This window comes from Vigna umbellata, chromosome 7 (genome assembly GCF_029865625.1).
Source record: "Vigna umbellata cultivar VRB3 chromosome 7, Vumbellata_1.0, whole genome shotgun sequence".
NCBI lineage: Eukaryota > Viridiplantae > Streptophyta > Magnoliopsida > Fabales > Fabaceae > Vigna > Vigna umbellata.
Genome location: NC_142171.1, coordinates 20,648,180 through 20,671,010, shown reverse-complemented (window position 1 = coordinate 20,671,010; position 22,831 = coordinate 20,648,180). Strand labels below are relative to the sequence as shown.

Below are 22,831 nucleotides of genomic sequence, written 5' to 3'. Positions count from 1 at the left end.
ATGTACTAAACCACATCATTTCCACTAACAATCGAGACACACAACAAACAATTGTACTAAAATAGACGGTCATCATGAGAAGACAATACCCATTTTCAATAATATCAATTAAACACAAACCCAAGTCTAATGAATTAATACCTGGCAGGTGCAGAAGGCAATTGGAGCTCCACCTTATCTCTTCCAACGGGAACAAACCAACCTAGGGTTTCAAAATTCGGGATTTCCAACCTCCAAAGAAACAAGAACAATAATCGGTCAATGTAACATTATAGATACTATGAAAATGAAGCAAATTTGGATTACTTACCAGATGAAGGTTTCAACTAACCACGGAGGTTGTCCTACAGTGTTTGCTGAACGAGATTGTTTCGGCAGGCAACGACGCACAACCACATTTAGGGAAAACGCTTCCAAGCCCTTTAGTGTGTTCGATAGAAGAGCCTTTCACTGCGTTCGACAGAGGAGACTTCAAGTTAGCCTTTGAGAGAGGTTCAACGAGGGAGAAGGTTGCAGTAGCATAGAGAAGAACGCTCCATGAGGGAGAATAAGCCTCAACGAGGGAGAAGGTTGCAGTGAGTGAGGAAGATTAATGACGAGAACGAGGCATAGGTAGGAGTGGAGAAGGACGAATAGCTAGGGCTCGAGAAGGGGAGAAACTTGGCTCGAGGGAGGGAGGGAGAAAAGTGATACTTCTATATATATTATTTAGTTTTATTTTTTAATTATTAATTATCTCCATATCCGTATAAAAAATCAGCGGGTAAATATTTTGTCAACTTACATACGGTCTTACATACGGATCTATCCCTGGAAAGTTCCCGCTTACACGCGCAAATTTTACCCACCGATATTATATACGGATAATCCGTATATAACATTTTACCCCATTATATACGGATTTTTCCGTATGTAAGGCTATTCCACAGATCCGTATATAAAATCCGTATATAACATCCCTATTATATAAGGATAAAAATTCGTATATAATAATCTGTATATAATTGCCATTTTTCTTGTAGTGATGTTATATATTAACCTTTCACCAAGAATGACAGAAAAATGTTGTTAGACATAGTGAAGGGCCACTAACGGAGAGCGAACAACTAAGGTTAGTGAGATCGGAGAAAGAGAGATGAGCGGAGGAAAAAACCTTGAGTGAGAGATGAGTAAGTTTAATGTTATTTTTCTAAATCATATCAACGTTCAAATACCTAATATATTTGATTAATTAACATGAGCATGATAATAACAAATATTCAATCTTAAAGATATATATATAGTAATTTAAAGGTAAACTAAATTAAGTATGTCTGACATTTTATAAATTTAATAAACATTTATCAATTTTGAAGGATGCTTATGTATCCAAAAAACAAATGTTATGGAAAACATATTTTGTTTGACTAAAGTAGGTTGTCCTAATAATATGCAATGGGAAAGTTTACAGCTTGAAATAAGCCCTAGCAGCTCTGTTGGACCAGTCAAAAGGACAAAAATAAATAAAACATTCTTTATTGGTATTGCTATTCAACTAATAAACTCTCTGGCTGTGTTTGATCTAAGCTTTTAAGATTTGTCTTACTATGAAGAACAAGGAATTTTTAAATTGCTTATTGAACAGATCTATTTGAATAAAAGGCACTGTCTATTAATTTCTCATCAAGTCTTTCAATAATCTGTTGGCACTTCCAAAACAGCTAACAATGGTGAATCAGCCTTCAATAGAAAGAAGGGCAATGGAAGAAGAACTAGTCAAAGGGCGTGACATAGCAAACCAGTTATTTGAAGTGTGTATTCACAGATCCAACACTTATCAACATCATCATGAAGATGTACAAGGGTCAATGATTCCCTTTATTGAAGATCTTGTGCGCAAGGTTCTGTGTTCATTCACAAACACCCTTTTGCTTTTGAACACTGATAATGATGTCTCTATAGAAATATGAGAAATATATTCTTATTAATTTTCTGGCAAACTATCCAGAACATACATATACAAACACAATATTTTAATCTCTCAAACTCACACAACACATAACTCACATAATAACATAACCCAACACACAAAGTACAATCCCACTCTTTTTCTTCTATGGTGCTTCACGGTACACACACCACACTCCTCTAGCTTTCTCTCTTTCCACACACTCACAATATTCCTCTCTTTCTTCTCTTGCGTACGATACACTCAAGGACGCCCACTTCTTTCTTTCTTCTTCTCGGTGGTGTGTATCTTACATCCACTTCTTCATTCACTTTTATAAGTGAGTTGCACACAAAAGTCCAAATAGTGGTTAGTGAAGTGAATGGCTACTTTCGGTGTAGTGTGGTAGTTGTTGGCACAATCATCACAAACAAACAAACAACTTTCTAAATTATTAAAACCGTGTGGACCCTTTTAAAGTTTACCCAACAAAACTCCCCCGTAAACTTTAAATTGGTCTTCTTGCACTGTATCCCATCATCTCATTCCAATAAGCCTTTCGCAATTCTCCAGCAATGTGGTTGGCAGTGGCTTAGTGAATATGTCTGCGGCTTGAGCTCGGCTTTCAACATGTTCTAGCTTGACCTTTCCTTCTTTGACTTGTTCTCGGATGAAATGAAAAGGGACGTCGATGTGCTTGCTCCTTCCGTGATTAACTGGGTTCTTTGCCAATTCGATTGCCAACTTGTTATCAACACGAATCACAGTCCCTTCATCTTGGATCACTCCCAAATGCTTTAATAGATTTAAAAGCCAAACTGCATGACACATGCTCCAAGAGGCCGCCACATACTCTGTCTCACAAGTAGATAGGGTTACAATGGGTTGCTTCTTAGACAGCCAAGTAAAAGCTGTATTTCCAAGTAGGAATACGTAACCTGAAGTACTTTTTTGGTCATTAACATCACCACACCAATCGCTATCTGAGTAACCCACTAGTCGATAGTCATCTGATTTTGAATAAAAAGACCAAGTGATAGGGTTCCTCGAATATATCTCAAAATTCTCTTTAAGGCCTTCCAATGTGTATAGCTTGGATCCTCCATGAATCTGCTCATTATCCCAACACTCAAATTAAGTCGAGTCTCGTGCTTGTAAGGTACCTCAGACTTCCGATTAAACTTCGATATCTCCCAGAATCAGCTCATTCTCCTCCATCAAACTTCGATAGTTTAGTGCCTGGTTCCATTGGAGTAGAAACCGGGTTGCAGTCCTCCATTTTAAACTTCTTTAAAATTTCAAGTGCGTACCTCTCTTGGGATATAAAAATCCCTTCCTCCGATTGCTTCACTTCGAGGCCAACAAAATATTTCATCAAGCCTAAGCCTGTCATCTGGAACTCTTTTTCCATTGCCTCCTTAAACTCCTTAATCAGCTTCGTGTTGCTTCCGGTGAATATGAGGTCGTCGGCATAGAGAGCAACTATCATCATATCCTTTTCTGATCTCTTTGTGTACAAGGCATGTTCGTACGGACATTACTCATACCCGATTTTCTTAAAGTACCCGTCAATTCTCTCATTCCAGGTATGGGGAGCATGCTTCAGTCCATAGAGGGCTTTTCTCAATCTCAACACTTTCTTCTCATCCCCTCTCTTTATGTACCCGAGTGGTTGCTCAACATACACCTCTTTCAGCACGCCATTTAGAAATGTCGACTTCACATCCATCTGTTGAATTGATCATTGGTTATGAGCAACTAACGAGATCAAGAGTCGGATTGACTCCATTCTCGTGACAGGAGCAAATACTTCATCATAGTCTATCCCCTCCTTTTGTTTATACCCCTTTACCACAAGTCGATCCTTATAACGCTCAACCTCTCCCTCAACATTCATCTTCTTTTTGTACCCCATTTTACTCCAATGGGTCGAGCTCCTTTAGGAAGATTAGTCAGTTCCCAAGTTTTGTTGCGTTCAATTGTTTCGATCTCCTCATCCATGGTTGTTCTCCACTTCTCATCTTGGACAGTTTTCTCAAAACTCAAGTCATCAGAGTCAGCCAAAAGACATACAACATGAACTTCATTTGTAGTGTCGTATATTTCCTGTAGACTTCTCATCCTGGGCTGTTGTGGATTAGTTTCTTCATCTGAGGACTCGATGGTTGTTGTTGCTGAAGGAATGTTAGCAAAAATCAAAGATGAAGTTTTGATGATGAACAGATTTGCACAAGTCAAGATCAATAAAGACAAATTGAAGATCTCTGAATTTTATAAAGCTTTTATAATAATCAAAGTTGATCTAATAGTGCTCAAATATGTATTAGGGTTGATTCTTGTAATTTATATTTGATTTATTTAGTTAATCGATTATTCCTGAGAATAATCAATTAACACTAGCCGTTGGGGGTTTCAGATTTGAAAAACTAGCCGTTGGGGGTTTCAGATTTGAAAAACTAGCCGTTGTACTCATTATTAATCGATTAATATTTATGTTAATCGATTAAATGCGTTAATGGCCTGTTTTCGAAGAATGGAAGGGTATTAGGCTGAGTCTATAAAATGGCTCACTCTTTATCTCAAAAACAACTCTTCCCTTGTGCAAAAGATCTCTGAACTCTTTGAGAACTCTGTGAGATTGTTGAAGCTAAGGAAACTCTTGTCTGCAAAGTCCTGAAGTGCTATTGCGGTGACAGAGGAATAGCTTGTTCATCCTTGGTGTGTCCGAGGAAGTGCGTGGAAGAGAATCATCCTTCGTGAAGCATTCGAAGGAGGTGGTCATCCTTTGTGAAGATTCAAAGGAAGTGTAAGTTCGTCTCTTGTGGTTTCAAGAGAGGTGGTATCATCCTTTGTGAAGATTCAAAGGAAGTGTAAGTTCATCTCTTGTGGTTTCAAGAGAGGTGGTATTTCTAAACTCTTACAAATTGTTTTTCTTTGTGACTAATATTTGTAAGTGTTTTGTGTTAGTGAAAAAGGTTTATCTTGTTTGAGATAAGCGACTGGACGTAGGATCCTAGTGATCTGAACCAGGATAAAATCATCTGTGCAAATTTCTCTCAACCTTACTCTCTTTATTTGTCTTTATTATTTGCTTGGTAAGTTTAATTGAGTAGAAATTAAAAGGCACACGTTCGTATTAAAAACCCTCTTGGTTTGTTATTCCACGCTAACAATTCCACTGCAGCGATTCTAACAATTGGCATCAGAGCTTGCTTTGATAGTCATTCAAATGGCAGGATCACATCAAACCTTTGCAGAGGGTGCATCAATCAATAGACCCCCACTATTCACAGGTGAGAACTATGCATTCTGGAAGGTAAGAATGCAAATATTTATTGAATCTATTGATTGTGAAATTTGGGATGTTATTGCATCTGGTTCTTTTGTTCCTACTAACAATATACAGGAAACAAAGCCTCGTGGTCAATGGACCATTGAAGAAAAGAAAAGAATTCAGAATGATGTAAAAGCTCGGAATATTATTGCATCAGCATTGACTGTTGATGAGTTCTACAGGGTTTCTGTCTGCAAAACTGCTCAAGAAATGTGGGACGTGCTCAGAGTGACACATGAAGGAACGGATGACGTAAAGAGGGCAAGAAAGAACTCCCTAATTCAAGAGTATGAAATGTTCCGGATGAAGCAAGGAGAAACAATTTCCGACGTTCAAAAACGCTTCACCAACATTGTCAATCATCTCATTGGACTAGGTAAGTCATTTGATACTAATGAATTAAACATTAAAATCTTGAAGTCTTTAGACAGGTCGTGGCAACCTAAGGTGACTGCAATCTCGGAGTCACAAAATCTCAACACCATGACTATGGCGGCACTTTTTGGAAAGTTGAGGGAACATGAACTTGACCTCGGAAGACTAGATGAAGAAGAAGCAAAAGCAAAAACCAAGAAAAAGAGTCTAGCCTTGAAATCTGAGGTAGAAAGGAGCAAGAGCAAAATGGAAGATGAAGATTCAGAAGATGAAGAAAATTTGAGACTCATGATAAAAAGGCTCAACAGGTTCATGAAATCAAAAGACAAAGGAAGATTAAAATTCGAAAAGAAAGAAAATCAAGGATCTTCCTCACACTATAAATGTTATGGTTGCGGAGAAATGGGGCACTTAAAAGCGGACTGCCCAAATCAAAAAAAGAATGAAGAAATAAAGGAAAAGAAAAACTTCAAGAAAAAGAAAGCCTACATCGCATGGGACGATGACAACGAAACAATTTCCGATTTGAGCGAATCTGATGAAGAAGCAAACATTTGTCTAGTGGTGAACGACGACGCTGGAAGCCAAGTAAGTACATCTAGAGATTCTGATAATTATAGTCAAATTAGTGAAGATGAATTGCATAAAACTTATGCTGCTTTAATAGTAGAATCTGAAAAATTAGATAAAGCTCATAAGAAATTGAAAAAGGATTTCAAAAATTTAAAATTAAATTTTGAAAATATTTCTGAAGAAAATAAAAATTTGAAATCAGACTTTGAAAATATTCTTGAAGAAAATAAAAATTTAAAATTAAATTTTGAAAATATTTTTGAAGAAAATAAAGATTTGAAAAATAAAGTTTTATTTTTTGAAAAGGGTAAATTTACTAGTAGTGATGAATGTGCTTCTTGTGAAAATTTTAAGAAACTACTAGAACACACAACCTTAGGAGAATGTAGTAAAAATAACGAAAATAAGATTGTTAAAAATAAGTATGTTCCTAAAATTAAAAATAGAACCCGTAGAACATGGGTAGAAAAAGGAACAACTTATAGGAACACAAACTTTGTATCATGCTTTTATTGTATGAAAAAGGGTCATACTTCAAATAAATGTAAAATTAAGCATTATGGTGTTCCAAGTGGTAGATATGTTTGGGTTGTAAAATGATTTCTTTTTTCTAAATCTAACCCAAAGGACCCATACAAGTAGTTGGGTACCTATTGTTTAAAATTTAGAATTTCTTTAAAACAAAATTTAAGAAAATTTTATTCCAAGGCCGATGAAACTATTTTTTTTGGATATCTTCTAATATACAAAGCACATATAGTTTTCAATCGGAAAACATTTGAAATAGAAGAATGTGTGCATGTTGTCTTTCATGAAATTGTAGACCTTGAGACAAAACCTCTTGAGTCAGTTGAATAAGATGCAGGCAATGATGAAGATTTGTAGAAGACAACAAATGAAGCGAAGAATGATGACAATCCTCAAGATGAAGATCTAAACAAAATGTGGAAACAACCTGGAGGATTATCATTACGAAGTTGGAGGCATATCTAAAGGGGTAAACATTAGAAGAGATCTAAGAATCTTTAGAAATATCTTAGGATTGATTTTTTAAATGCGTTCCAGTTTTGCAATTTTGAAAAACTAGCCATATTTTTGTATGCTTTAAAATTCCTATCTTATATAGTTCAATGTATGTTTAAACAATGTTTTATAAGTTCTTCATCCTAAAATTATTTACTTTAAATATCCTATTGTGTATGTTTGAATGAATCTTTAAATTTGAAATATTTTTAGCTCATATGCATACATGCTTTTATTAAGGGGGAGTATTATCTTAGGGGGAGAACATCAAACACACCTTTTTAATTATGATCAAAAAGGGGGAGAAAGTGTTTAAAGCTTATTTAAGCTTATTTGCTTATTTGTGTTTATTCACTAATGCACTTTTTCTTCCATAGTTGTGTTATATCCAGATTATTACTAAAAGCTTTAAATCAAAGGAGTTTTTGATCATCATCAAAAAGGGGGAGAATGTTAGCAAAAATCAAAGATGAAGTTTTGATGATGAACAGATTTGCACAAGTCAAGATCAATAAAGACAAATTGAAGATCTCTGAATTTTATAAAGCTTTTATAATAATCAAAGTTGATCTAATAGTGCTCAAATATGTATTAGGGTTGATTCTTGTAATTTATATTTGATTTATTTAGTTAATCGATTATTCCTGAGAATAATCAATTAACACTAGCCGTTGGGGGTTTCAGATTTGAAAAACTAGCCGTTGGGGGTTTCAGATTTGAAAAACTAGCCGTTGTACTCATTATTAATCGATTAATATTTATGTTAATCGATTAAATGCGTTAATGGCCTGTTTTCGAAGAATGGAAGGGTATTAGGCTGAGTCTATAAAATGGCTCACTCTTTATCTCAAAAACAACTCTTCCCTTGTGCAAAAGATCTCTGAACTCTTTGAGAACTCTGTGAGATTGTTGAAGCTAAGGAAACTCTTGTCTGCAAAGTCCTGAAGTGCTATTGCGGTGACAGAGGAATAGCTTGTTCATCCTTGGTGTGTCCGAGGAAGTGCGTGGAAGAGAATCATCCTTCGTGAAGCATTCGAAGGAGGTGGTCATCCTTTGTGAAGATTCAAAGGAAGTGTAAGTTCGTCTCTTGTGGTTTCAAGAGAGGTGGTATCATCCTTTGTGAAGATTCAAAGGAAGTGTAAGTTCATCTCTTGTGGTTTCAAGAGAGGTGGTATTTCTAAACTCTTACAAATTGTTTTTCTTTGTGACTAATATTTGTAAGTGTTTTGTGTTAGTGAAAAAGGTTTATCTTGTTTGAGATAAGCGACTGGACGTAGGATCCTAGTGATCTGAACCAGGATAAAATCATCTGTGCAAATTTCTCTCAACCTTACTCTCTTTATTTGTCTTTATTATTTGCTTGGTAAGTTTAATTGAGTAGAAATTAAAAGGCACACGTTCGTATTAAAAACCCTCTTGGTTTGTTATTCCACGCTAACAATTCCGCTGCAGCGATTCTAACAGGTACAATAATCTTCGAGCTAGTTTCTTTTTCGACCAGGTTACTCCAACACCACTCCTTTGTTTCCTCCACGTGAACATCTTGGCTCACCACTACTTTATTGTTAACAGGATTGATGGAATCCTCCTTGACGTAGTCCTTTTTTTTGTATTTTTTACTTTTCCTAGCTTAGCTCTTAAGGAGCATGGGTTACTATAAATACCCAACTCCTCTCTTGTATTAGCACTTTTGAGTTTAATGAGAATTAAGATTTCTGAAATGGAAACTATTCTCTCTTGAAAGTCAGGCTAGAGAGTCCAAAGACTCCCTCTAGCCACCTTCCAAGCACACTCTTTCCCTTCCATATTCCATTCTCACGGTGCTTCTCTCTCATCATCCACGCATAATCACTTCTTCTCCAATCTGCTTCCGGCACGCGTCAAAGTTCCTTCAGCCACGCGTTTTCTGTCAGCATCATTTTCCATTTTTTTCATTCGCGCATCTTCTAGGGTTTCTTCCTCTGAAACGCATCTTCATTACCGTAAGCCTCTACTCCATTTCTCTCTTCACAGCTTCACCTCTTCATCATTATAAACCTCTACACCGAACATCTTCATCCAAATTTAGGGTTCCTTCATCATTCTCACTTTACCTTTCGAGTTCACAGTTTGTTTTCTCCTTTCTACCGTTTAATCCACTTTCCACCGAACAATCTAGGTTTTCCACCGTTTAAACCTTAGATCTTAGGTTTTTCTTGAGTCTGTCTCTCGATTTAGAGCTTCGTCATCATTTTCCGCTGCGATCATCTCTGGAGGAAGCTTCGAAGGACATCGCGACACACACCTTCGTCCTCTCCTCGGGCGTTCGTCCATCAAGTGGTATCAGAGCCAGGTTCGAGCACGCGTCAACAGATAAGTTGTTCTATCTGTTCTGAATGTTTTTTCTCATTTGCTTTGCGTTTGTTTGTTTTTTTGGTTTGTTCTTGTTTGTGATTCATTTTTTTTCTCTGATTCACGAAATGTTGATTCAAGTCTTCTGTTGAATCTGTGTCTGTGATATCTTGATTCTGAGTTAAGTGTTTCGCGTCTCTGTTTCGATTCTACTGTGCTTGCGTTTGATTCGCGTCTCTGTTTTTGTTTCTAGTTATGTCTCGGTTTGATTTTGATTCTGAGTATTTTGTGTTGTTTCTTTTCATTTCTGAGGTGTTCATCATTTTCCTTCATTGTCTTGAGTGTTCTGGTTTAACGCTGTGCGTTTAACTTCATTTTTTTTCGCATTTCTGTTTCTTCATTGTTTCTGTTTTGAGTTTTGTTTCATTTGATTCAGTGTTGTTTTTTGTTTTGTATCGCGTCTTTGATTCAAATAGTGTTGATCTGTTTAGCTTATGCGTTGTTCATCATTTCTTTTACTGTCTTGTTTTGAGTTTTATATTCTGATTAGGTGCATCTGTGCATTTTTCTGTGTTTGAGTCAGTGTTTCATCATTTTAAATCGGTCCATTTGTTCATTTGAGTCATTTTCATTGATGAATCATATTCTGTTTTTGTCAAAGTCATGTTCAGTTGCTTATTTGTCATAAATTCTGTGTTCAAAGCTGTATTTGATTTTTTTCTGAGATTCTGGATTATATGATCAGTGGCTGTACACCATATGAGCTATGATACAGTCATTGTGAGCTCGGGTGCATGCAAAAGTGACATTAATCTCAGATCTGAATGGCTAATTGAAGTATAATCTGTTTCTGGTTATTTTGTTTGATTGAGATGCATCTAATTGATTGAGCCAGTACCATGTGCATACCATATAAGCAATGAATTGCTTTGGCAAAGCTTGGTTGCACTGAGAAAACTCCAATAGAGTCTCACTTGCAGTTGGCCGATCTGCATAACTTTGTTTGTGTCTATGTCCTTTGCGTTTCTTAATCTGGTTTAGCATTAGATCCTTGCTGGACATCTTGCATTAACTTCTTAATGTCTTGTTTGAATTTTAATTGATGTCTTTGACTTTAGCTAGTTGATAAAAAGCTATTTGAATCTTTGAGTCAAAATTTGAGTGGTTAAGTTGCTTACATTGAACAATTTGGGGGCTGACTAAGTCAAATTTTGAGATAGTGTGTTTCTGCATCCAGTTGCTTTACAAACAAGTTTGTTTAAGATATTTGAAATTGATGATGCAAAGAAACCACGAGTTATAGCTGCCCTAAGCATTTTCACTCTTTAAACCACCAAAATTTTGGCATTTTTCATTCACAAGTTGCTAGTTGGTTGCCTTTTCTGAAATTTGTGGAACTGGTGCATTTGAATTTGAGTTGTCATTGCAGCAAAAAGCTTGGTCATTCTGTTTACATGTAAAACAATTCAAAAGAAACATTTATATAGTTCTAAAAAGCTGACAGACCAGTGCAATTGACTTTTATGAAAGCTGATGCATTAGAAAAGCCTTTTCTCTTAGGCATTTTATGGAACAGTTTCAACCAATTCTGAACTAAATTTGAATTTGGTGCAAATGCAACTTGTTTGGTTTTTTTTATTTGCTTTTAAAATCTTTTCTAGAGCTATTATTAGGTTCAGTTTGAGTGCTCACTTTCTTCAAAGCTTTGTTTCTTGCTTGTCTTGGTTGATAACTCTTGTTTTGTCTATCACATGTGCAATCTATTCTGCTGTTCTTAATTTGAAGCTTTTGTTGCTTTCATAATCTGATCTAGAGTTGTCTTAAGCAATAGATCTGTTGTGTTTCCATTGCTTGTTGCTGTCCTATTCTGTTCTACCTGTCTGTTCATTACTTTGATCTTTGTCTAGCCATTTCTTTATTACTTGAGAAGTTTTTTTTTCACTCTGGATTTCTGGAATTTGAAAGGAGGTTTGTGTGCTTGGTAGCATTTTAGGTGGTGGTGGTCTGGAATACTCTCCAGCTGTGTACTGCCAAGGGAGAATTTCCTTCCAAACCTTTCCATTTTGAGTGCTTTAAGCTTTAAGAGAGACTGATTTTTTTGAGTTTTGTGTGGCTGCATCTAAGAGCCAAATTTCTTGTTGAGAGTGTGTTCTTGTTTTAAGTGCTGAAATAAGTTTTGAACTTGAAATGTGCTGACCATTTAGTTGTGCAGTTTTTGTTCTGATTAACATTTACAGGGAGTAAAGTTGTTCAAAAGCAGTTTGTAAGTGTGGGAAGTCTAACACAAGAGTACCTCAAGTGGAGCAAAAGGAGCTTTGCTACCTGCATAAACTACACCAAGCTGAATAGGGAGTCTCTTCATTCTATTGTGTAGTTTTGTGTTAGATTTGTGCATGATTAGAAATAGTAAACCATATTTGCTTGAATATTATGCTTGGATATCATATGGTTTCACTTTTCATGAAAATTGAGTTTGATTTAGCAAGTTTGGACATCCATACATTAAGTGATAGTGCTGGTCTAGTGTTATTGTTGGCTTAGCAGATTTAACATATGTTGTAATTGTTGTTTGAAAGCTGCAATGATCCTTTAAGGGTTAAAAAAAAAAAACACTAATGCAGGGAGAAAGTTTAGATTAGGGTTGGGATTTGTTTTCTGTGTTGATAATCTGAACTGTGCTGTTATAAATACTGATTCTTTTGTTTCTCTGGGATCTTGGTGTATAGATAAATTGCAGCATTAAGTGGGATAAGAATTCTTTCCTGAAAGGCATTTAGAAGCAACACAACACTTGCACACGGTGAAGGCTAGAGACTAAAGGGAGTTATCTAGTTTAATTGTTTCTGACTCTTCAAACTGTTTTGGATTTAAATTGTTCATTGTTGGATTGCATGTCTGCTGAATTGATGTGAATTATCTGTGCAGAGTTGCTTTCATTGGAATTCAATTTGTGTACGAGTTTAATTGAGCAGCATCAGAATTTCACTATAAAGTTTGGAAGCTTGTGCAGCCAAGACAAAAGGGATTGAACTGGCCTGGAAAATTCAAGACATTGATTCTAGAAGCAACAACAAAGTTGAGTAACAAAATGGAGAAGAGGACCAAGACCGTAGCATAGTTTGTTGTTTTTTTTTTGTAATTGTTTTTTTTCTTCAATTTGTTTGTAATAGGCTTGTGTTAGCCTACTGTTAGCTTTAGCTTGTTTTGTAAAAAGGCCTTTTATAAAGTCCAAGTGCTTTGGAAGAGTCTTTGGTGCTCTTTCAAACTCTTGGCAACTTTACTTGCTTTCATTTTAGTATAGCTAGACAGGTGAGTGTGTCTTGTTAGCCAAAACAAGTCTCACCATAGGAGTAGACTTTAAATATTGATTTGCTTTATGTTTCACGTTTAGGGGTGATTTAGGCTAAAAGGGATTAAACTCTAAGCCTTATCACATTAGAGTCCGAGTGTCTAGTCTTTTGATTGTGCTTAATTGTTTGTGATTGTTTGAGTTATGTACTTTGTTTCTAAAGGTGATTTTAGTTTAAGGGGTAATTAGTTAGTAGCCTAAGACATTTCTGGCAAGGCAAGACTTGGTACTTAAGCAGCTCTTTAGCTCACCTCTCTTACCTGGGACTTGTCTAAGTGAAAGTTTTGAACCCTTTAGATTAAGAAAACTTTTAAAAACAAAGATGTCTTATGGTTCATATAGGTCTTCTAGGTTAGATAAAGTTGATGAAATGTTTAAACAAGCTAGGAATCTTCCATTCTTTGGTAAAGACATAGGTGCATTAACATATCTAGCTTGGGAAAAAGAAATTGATAAAATAAATCCTTGGTTTTGTGAAGAGAGTGAATATTATGTTCTTAGTATATATCTCTCTAAGTTAGAAGAGCATGCAAGTGAGTGGTGGGATGAAAGACAATATCATGTTAGGAAAGGTAGAAAGTCCTCAATACGTGATTGGCATGATTTAAAAGCTTGCATGAGAAGAAAGTTTTTGCCTTCAAGCATTAAAAGAAACCTAGAACTAATTAGGGATTGCATTGATGATGGAAAATTATTTCTTGAGAGTTTAAATGATCATGGGTTTCTTCGTAGAGAATTAGAATTTGGGGCAAGACTTAAGGAGATCAAGGATAAGAAAAGAGAAAGAGAGATTGAGAGAAAAGAAAAGGAAGAAAGGAAAGAAGAAGAGAAGAGAGAGAGAGAGAGAACAAATAGAGAAAAGAGAAGAGAGAAGAAGAGAGGAATTAAGAAGAGAAGAAGAGAGAAAAGAAGAAAAGAGAGAAAGGCAAGAAAGAGAGAAGAAAGAAAAGGAGAAATTGTTACTGATGACAAATCCTATTCTTTCAAAGACTATGGAACCTAAAAGGGAAGGTTTCCAAATCTTAACTTCTTTTCCAATAATTGATTACTTTTCAATTTTTGACTTCTCTTTCAAACCAACTGTCATGAAAGCCAAACCAATTGTCATGAAAACATTTTCAAAATATGACAATTCAAATCTTGAGTTATTGTTATCTTTAAGAAAACAATTAACTCAAGATAAAATTGAATTTGGACTTCTAAAATTTTTAAAAATTACTAATCAAAGTATTAGAAGTTCTTATTCTCTTGTTTTTAAAGAAAAATTCTTTCTTGGATTGATATTAACCGAAGATATATTTGATGTGTATTGCAGATTCGTGTTTGATCCAGGAGGAAGAAAACTAGATCTAAAAGAATAAGGTCACTCCAAGATGGCCATGCTCCCAAAGATTGTGTGGAGCTTCTTCATAAGGCGATTGCCAGATTTGAGGACAAATCTTTTCTTAAGAGGGAGGGCATGATGGAATCCTCCTTGACGTAGTCCTTTTTTTTGTATTTTTTACTTTTCCTAGCTTAGCTCTTAAGGAGAATGGGTTACTATAAATACCCAACTCCTCTCTTGTATTAGCACTTTTGAGTTTAATGAGAATTAAGATTTCTGAAATGGAAACTATTCTCTCTTGAAAGTCAGGCTAGAGAGTCCAAAGACTCCCTCTAGCCACCTTCCAAGCACACTCTTTCCCTTCCATATTCCATTCTCACGGTGCTTCTCTCTCATCATCCACGCATAATCACTTCTTCTCCAATCTGCTTCCGGCACGCGTCAAAGTTCCTTCAGCCACGCGTTTTCTGTCAGCATCATTTTCCATTTTTTTCATTCGCGCATCTTCTAGGGTTTCTTCCTCTGAAACGCATCTTCATTACCGTAAGCCTCTACTCCATTTCTCTCTTCACAGCTTCACCTCTTCATCATTATAAACCTCTACACCGAACATCTTCATCCAAATTTAGGGTTCCTTCATCATTCTCACTTTACCTTTCGAGTTCACAGTTTGTTTTCTCCTTTCTACCGTTTAATCCACTTTCCACCGAACAATCTAGGTTTTCCACCGTTTAAACCTTAGATCTTAGGTTTTTCTTGAGTCTGTCTCTCGATTTAGAGCTTCGTCATCATTTTCCGCTGCGATCATCTCTGGAGGAAGCTTCGAAGGACATCGCGACACACACCTTCGTCCTCTCCTCGGGCGTTCGTCCATCAAGGATCAAACAATTTATATGCTTTATAATTTTTATCATACCCGATAAATATGTACTTCTTGCTCCGATCTTCTAATTTTGTCCTGTGCTAACTTGGTACTTGCCCATAGGCCACACTGCTGAACACCTTTAGATGAGAGACACTCGACTTCACACCACTCTAAATCTCCTGAGGCGTCTTCTCACCCAACATTGCATGTGGACATCTATTTTGCACATAAACTGCGCATTGCACCGCCTCCGCCCAAAACTTCTTCGGCATATTCTTCCCATTCAACATAGATTGAACCATGTCGAAAATGGTTCGGTTCTTTCGTTCTGCTACACCGTTTTGCTGTGGAGAATATGGAGCCGTCAAGAAACGCTTGATTCCATGTTCCTCGTAGTATTTATTGAACTTGGCAGAAATGAACTCACCTCCTCTATCAGATCAAACTGTTTTGATGACTTTATTTCTTTCTTTACCATCACTTTGAATTTCTTGAAAGTTTCAAACACTTCTGACTTCTCCTTCAGAAAGTGAACCCACATCTTCCTTGAGAAATCATCAATGAAGGAGACAAAGTATCTCTTACCACTAAATGATTTTGGAGTTATTGGCCCACACAAGTCGGTATGGATCAATTCAAGTTGCTCCTTTGCTTTGTATTCAGAGCTCCGAGGTAAAGAAGTCCTTGCTTGCTTTCCGATCACGCATTCTTCACATAACTTCTTTTCAAATTCCATTTTAGGCAGTCCGAGCACCATCTCCTTTTTTATGAACTCGGTCAACCCTCCAAAGTGAAGATGACCGAATCGCAAATGCCACTTCATGGCTTCATCCTCCATATCAAGTTGCATGTATTTATCTTGAACTATTTTCAACTCAAGTTTGTACATGTGATTTTTCTTCATTTCTACTTGGGTGATGAGCCTCCCGAATTTATCCTTCAGTTGTAATTCTCGGTCCTTCATCATAACTGAGTACCCCTTCTCCATTATCTGTCCCACGCTCAATATGTTGCTTTTGAGATCAGATATATAGTATACATCTCTGATCTCTCCGATTTGCCCATTTTTCTGTTCATACCAGGTAGTTCCTCGACCTTTGACGGTTACTTTTGAAGCATCGTCGAAAGAAACAACTCCGGATTCCACCTCTTTGAAAGTACTTTCAATAAACTCTCGTCGCCACACATATGGTTACTTGCGCCGGTGTCCAAGTACCAAACCGAGTTATTAGAACAGCTCGGTTTGACCTCAATTTCTGGAATGTTTGTCACTAGTAGCAATCCTTCTTCTTCTTTCTCAGCAAGGAAGTTTGTTGGCTCCTCCTTTTCTTTCACGGACCTACAATCTTTGGAAATATGACCCATCTTTCCACATTTGTAGCATTTTATCGAGTAGCAATCCTTGGCAACATGCTCATACCTCCCAAAGTTATAACATTCAATGTTGTTTGTGTTTGTCCGACCACCCCGAGTCTGACCTCGGCCGCCTCGGGCTTGACTTCGGCCACGCCAGTTTTGTTGGCCGACTTGCTCATTTCTTCGTTCTCATCTTCCTCTACCACCTTGGCTTCTGCCTCTTCCTTGGCCTCTGGTACTTTGGGCATAAAACACATTATCCTTTTTTATCATCGCCTTCTCTTGGAGAGCCTGTTCAAGGGACTCCCCCCTCTTGTTTTTTTGTCTTTGCTCATGTGCTTCCAGGGACCCAGTAAGCTCTTCAATGCTGAGCATTGATAAATCCTTGGACTCCTTTATTGCACATACGATATTCTCGAAATCATCTGTCAATGACCTCAAGATCTTTTCAACAACTTGGTTTGATGAAAGACTCTCACCATTCTGATTTAGTTTGTTCACCACGGTCTCCACCCGAGTAATGAACTCGGATACGTTTTCAGACTCTTTCATCCTCATGTTTTCCAGCTCGCCCTTAAGGGTTTGAAGTCGAACCTGCTTTACTCGTTCGTCTCCTTTGTTTGCCTTTTCGAGTGTATCGCATGCTACTTTGGAAGATTTTGCATTTGCTATATTCTCAAAGCCGGATTCGTCAACAGCTAGGTATAGCATATACAAAGCTGCCTTGTCTTTAGCTTAAACGGCCTTCAACGCGTTCAACTGGGCATTTGAATATCCGTCTGTGCTCGTCGGTTCCTCAAATCCAGTCTCGACCACATCCTAGTTATCTTGGGAGCCGAGAAAGGCCTTTATCTGCACCTTCCAGTTGTCATAGTTAACGTCTTTCGTCAACTTGGGTAGCGGGATGCCATTGGTTAGTCCTGCCATTTCTCTCGGTGTTTACACTCAACTCACACACCTCACAAAACTCTTAGTTGCTGCTCTCTCTCTGCTTGCACACAATGTCGTGTTCTCTCTCAGTCACAACATACAACTCACAAGGCACAACCCATTTTTTCTCTTTCACTCACGGTGCTGCACAACTCAAGTAAACACATACACTTCTCTTTCTCTCTATTTTTCACTCTCTTTTTTCGGACACTTAGACTCTCCCCGCTCTGATGCCACTTTGTAGAAATATGAGAAATATATTCTTATTAATTTTCTGGCAAACTATCCAGAACATACATATACAAACACAATACTTTAATCTCTCAAACTCACACAACACATAACTCACATAATAACATAACCCAACACACAAAGTACAATCCCACTCTTTTTCTTCTATGGTGCTTCACGGTACACACACCACACTCCTCTAGCTTTCTCTCTTTCCACACACTCACAATATTCCTCTCTTTCTTCTCTTGTGTACGGTACACGCAAGGACGCCCACTTCTTTCTTTCTTCTTCTCGGTGGTGTGTATCTTACAATCACTTCTTCATTCACTTTTATAAGTGAGTTGCACACAAAAGTCCAAATAGTGGTTAGTAAAGTGGATGGCTACTTTCTGTGTAGTGTGGTAGTTGTTGGCACAATCATCACAAACAAACAAACAACTTTCTAAATTATTAAAACCGTGTGGACCGTATTAAAGTTTACCAAAGAGTCTCTAACGAGGTTGCTATTCCCATGATTGTCAAAGATGTCCCTTCATTTTCCAAATGTCCAAACCCTCAACATACTGATGAGGTTTGCAAGGGTTTCTTCCAAACTAAAAAACCAAGAGGGTCCTACAAGAGAAAGTAAGAGTTTTAGGCTTTCCTGTGTAGAAAATTATGTGAATACTGTTTATTACCATGCTGACCTTGAGAGTTTAACCGTAAAGATGACATTTTCCCAATCAAAGAGGGATCATTTATACAGTTTTCATCAAACCAAACACTTTGAATAAGTCAACTGTTGTTTTAACACCATATAACCATGATTGTACAATCAGTGAATTATTTGTTATATATACTGCTATTTATTTCATTATTATTTAGTAAGTAGATTACTGGATTCTTAACTAGCTGAGCTAATGATGAAATGATACATGCATAATTGGAAACTTTCTTTTTCATAAGATCAAGTGCACCAACATGGGTGACGAACAGTTCAATTCTGATGGAAGATGGCTATGTATATGGACAAAAGATAACAACGAATGCAAAATACCTCAGGTATCACTAGTGCAGGCAAAAGAAACGACAACGGTTATTTTTGTCCATAGACAGCGGTTCCAGAACCGAGGCATATACAGGCGAGGCAATAAGGATTTTTGCTTTTTTTAATTTTATTTTTCAAATGATTTTTTGCCTCGGTTCCTTTTTGAACCGAGGTAGTATCTCGCAAAAGTTGTCATAGGAAGAGCCATTGCAGTTGTGCTTCTTGAGTTTGCAGCTTTTATTATCAATCTACCATGGTAGTAAATATTAATTAGGTACGTTAATTCAGCTACTTAAACAGTATATAGATATGACTTTTGAAGTTTAATCTAACCATGAAGGGGTCATTTACGAGAAGGACAATAAAGGAGGGCGGGGCATCAAAACAATTAAAGGGACAATAAAGAAACATGAGCTTAAGAAAGAAAACTACTTTCTGACAAAAGTGTAAAAAGACAATCACTATACAAGATTGTAACCCCAACCAAGTTGACATGCATCAATCATTTGCACCACACCAAAATATCATTAATGATATAAAGTAAGCAAAATATTTGTTCAGTATCCTATTCATTAGACTTATAACAATTTCCTGCTCATAAACCTAAACTAAATTATAACTGTTTTATACTTAAAAACATGCCCTTGTTTATAATATGTGGCATGAAATTTCTTTCTAACTCATTACAGCAAGCAAAAATGAGACACGATATTACCATGTCCTTAAGTCTTTACATATTAGGTTGGTCATGTTCTTCAGTAATAATGCTTCTGTGTTGTGGCAACCCATTCTAAGCCTTTTCATTGTAGCCCACTCCAACTACAACTTTCCACAGTTATGTACTTCTAAAGCTATAGTCCTTGGAGTGGAAGCCTCTAGTTGTTGGCAGCTTGTAACTTTTAGTGTTGTCAATGGAACAAGTTTCTCTGGAAACTGCCCTTGTAGTTTGGGACAATCATGTATAGAAAGATGTTGTAGACGTGGAAAAGCACCTGTCACAGCTTTACATTCCCATTTTTCCCATTGCATCATAAAGGAGAACTCTAATTTTTCTAGGGATTTAAATGAACAAGAGTTGTTCCCATGAAAATCAGCACCAATGTTCACTATCTCATCACACCTTGAAATCATCAACTCCTTCAAAAATGGCAAAAGACCAAGTAGAGGAAAACGTTGGCAATTTTTACAATTGTGCAACGATAAGTACACCAGATTCGGTAATGAATTATTGAGTAACCAATTAGGAAATTGTTTACCCACATAGTTACTTACTGACAACTTCTTCAAGCATTTTGAAGTTCATAGATTTTCAATTACGTTCTCAACTTTTGTTGAATCAACAGGGGATCCACCAATTAACTTCCATGTTAACCCTACCCGCGTAAGGTGTGGTTTATTCTTCAAATCTGCTTCTAATGCATCAGAAGGATTCTCAATTCCATCTGGCTGACAGCAATTCCATCTCTCATGAAGTTAACTATAATTCTAAAGTCTAAACCAACATATGGCAGGATATTCTCTTCACATGATTTTTGGCAGCAACTTAAGCATATGATGTGTCTCGCAGCCTTGGACACTACCCAGTTAGCAAGAACAAGGGTGTGATTTTCTGTTATGCTAGGGCTTATTAATTCCAATAAGCTGAGAAAAATGAATATTAAAGAGCAGAGATGGGAATCGGTGATAGTTGAACTTCGCATAACCAAAGACAAAAAAGAAACAGAGAGAAGATATACCAGCACGAGTCAATTAATCATCGAGCTACTCGTGCATGACCCAATTGGTGCGACGGCCATGTGGGGCTCGATCGATGTGGTACACGAGGGTCTTCTTCATCCCCACGGTGCGGTCGCCATGGGCCACAGGGCGGTCCTTTCTAGTGGTCTTCCAGTAGCCCTTCTCGGTGGCGCGCGGTTGGTCCTGAAGCCATTTCCATACTTGCAGTCCATCACGCTGAAGAAGTACCATTCCAAGTTCTTTCAGTACCTATTGCTAAAACAAATCGTTATTGTTAACAATTCGATACCACAAAAAGCAAAAATAAGTTAAGAAACACTTTGAATCCTTGGAATTAAACCCTATTGCTAACAATTCGATACCACAAAAAAGGGCAAAATGCTCACGGGGAAGGTCCTAGGGTCAAGGTTGTAGACATCAACCACTGCGATATGGTCGTACCAAGACAGGTTTCCGGTGATCTTGCGCTTCAGGTTCAAGTAGAACACCACCAGTTCTTCGTCGGTGGGGTGGAATCGGAAGCCGGGACCTATAGGTGCCATGAATTGGATTCAAGAGATGAATCGTTGAGAGAGAAAAAGAATGAAAGATAACTGGGGATTAGGGCTTTCGTTTATGATTGGTGAAAGAACTTACCACTTGAAGAGAGAAACGGTGGCAGCGAGAATAGCAAGTGGCGGCGATGTTGACGAACGACGAAGACGACGGCGGCGTTGGACGATGGTGGTGGGCGACGCGGTGAGGCAAGGAGTGACCGTCGTGGACGAAACCGGAGAGGAGGAATGGAAGAGCACGACTGCGTAGAGGAATGGGAGAGCACGACGAGGAAGAAAACGTTGGGCGAATTGAACTTGCGGAGAAGCTAAGTTCTGAAATTTACTATATGGCACCGGTTGAAAAAAAAACCGAGGTAATACAAGCATATGGCTTCGGTTGCCGAGAAGATCGAGGCAGTAAGCCAGGGTATAGGCTTCGGTTGCCTAGCTAACCGAAGCAGTACATACCTGTCACCATCACTCTCTAAAAAGGCTGAGTTGTAGAGCATGTTCTGAACTTGCATATGCCTTTAGGCATCGGTTGCCTGCCACTCGAGGCAATAAAGCCTTCTAAAAATCCTGTCATTCTGAGTAGTAGTGCACGGAACAAGAGTATAGGCTTCGGTTCTTATCTGAGCCGAGACAGTATTTGTCTTCCACCACGGATTATGGTATAACAGATGCGTATAAGCTCTTACGCTTCGGTTTTAACATAACCGAAGCATATATGGCGTATTCGTAACTACTTTTTTTACTAGTATATATATATATATATATATATATGTATACATATATACATATATGTATACATATATACATATATGTATATATCCTTCTGTTTTATTAAAATTATAATCAACCAGCCAATATTCCCTTTATTCTTAGACTCTCTTTTTCATAATGTGAACAAAAATGTGCATATGCAGAAGCTACTATAGATGCACTCATAAACATGACAAGGGTTGTCCAGCAATCAAACAGGTTTAGAGAATTCAAGAACATCCTCCATTGTACCAGACAACATATTATGGTCATCACAAGTGCAAAAGCTCTTCAAGTTCAGATATAGTGATGGAATCAGCTACTCCTTCTGGCTCTTCTGTGTTCCTTAGCTTCAGTAACACCTTGCCAACCAAAGAACAATACCAATTAAAGTCATGTTCACTTTCTTCATCCACGAAACAGGAGCCAGTGGAAGTGATTCAAGATGAACTTCTTGCTGATCACAGCCCATTAGCCTTATCAGATTACCTCCTATTGTGTGACTATGAACTTGATTTCAATTACATGAGACATGTTACTACGCTATTTTAGTTACCCTAATTAAGAATGTTTTACTGTTATTCAGGGATATCTACATTAGTTCCCAAAAATCAGAAATTTATTTCGAAAGATTACCTCTCTGTCTCAAAGTTGGGGACAGAATTGAAGACATGGATTTAGCTGTAACTAAGCTCTTCTGGTACTCTTTATCGTGAATAATGTGAATTTCCATTTTGAGATTAAAGAAATTTGCATATAGGAATATGTATTCATACTGTTTATGCTGTGAGTATCTGCATTGATTTGTCTGGAGCACATTGAAAGGATCGTCTGATTTAAGATATTATTTACTTTATCCTTGTTTGAACTTCATTTTAAAATGTATTTCAGTGAGATAGGAGATGTGTAATGAGATAAAAACAAAATGTATTTATAAATTATTTAAGTTCAATTAATCATAAAAAATGTGACACTATGTTGATATTAGAACATTAATCTCCCAATTAAGTTTAAGGAGTTATCTATCTTCATGTAATTTAAATCCTTTTAGCACCAACATTTTGATTTCTTTGCAGACAAAAAAAAACCAATATCTTGATGTCAAATCTATTAAGAAAATTAATATTATCATGTTTCATGTTCTGTGT

The 22,831-nt window shown here is 37.2% G+C and overlaps 1 pseudogene; it reads left to right on the top strand.

The window, feature by feature from the left end:
- Nucleotides 1-1,402: 1,402 nt before the first annotated feature.
- On the top strand, nt 1,403-22,235 carry LOC148195379 (putative WRKY transcription factor 70; annotated as a pseudogene).
- Nucleotides 22,236-22,831: the final 596 nt, after the last annotated feature.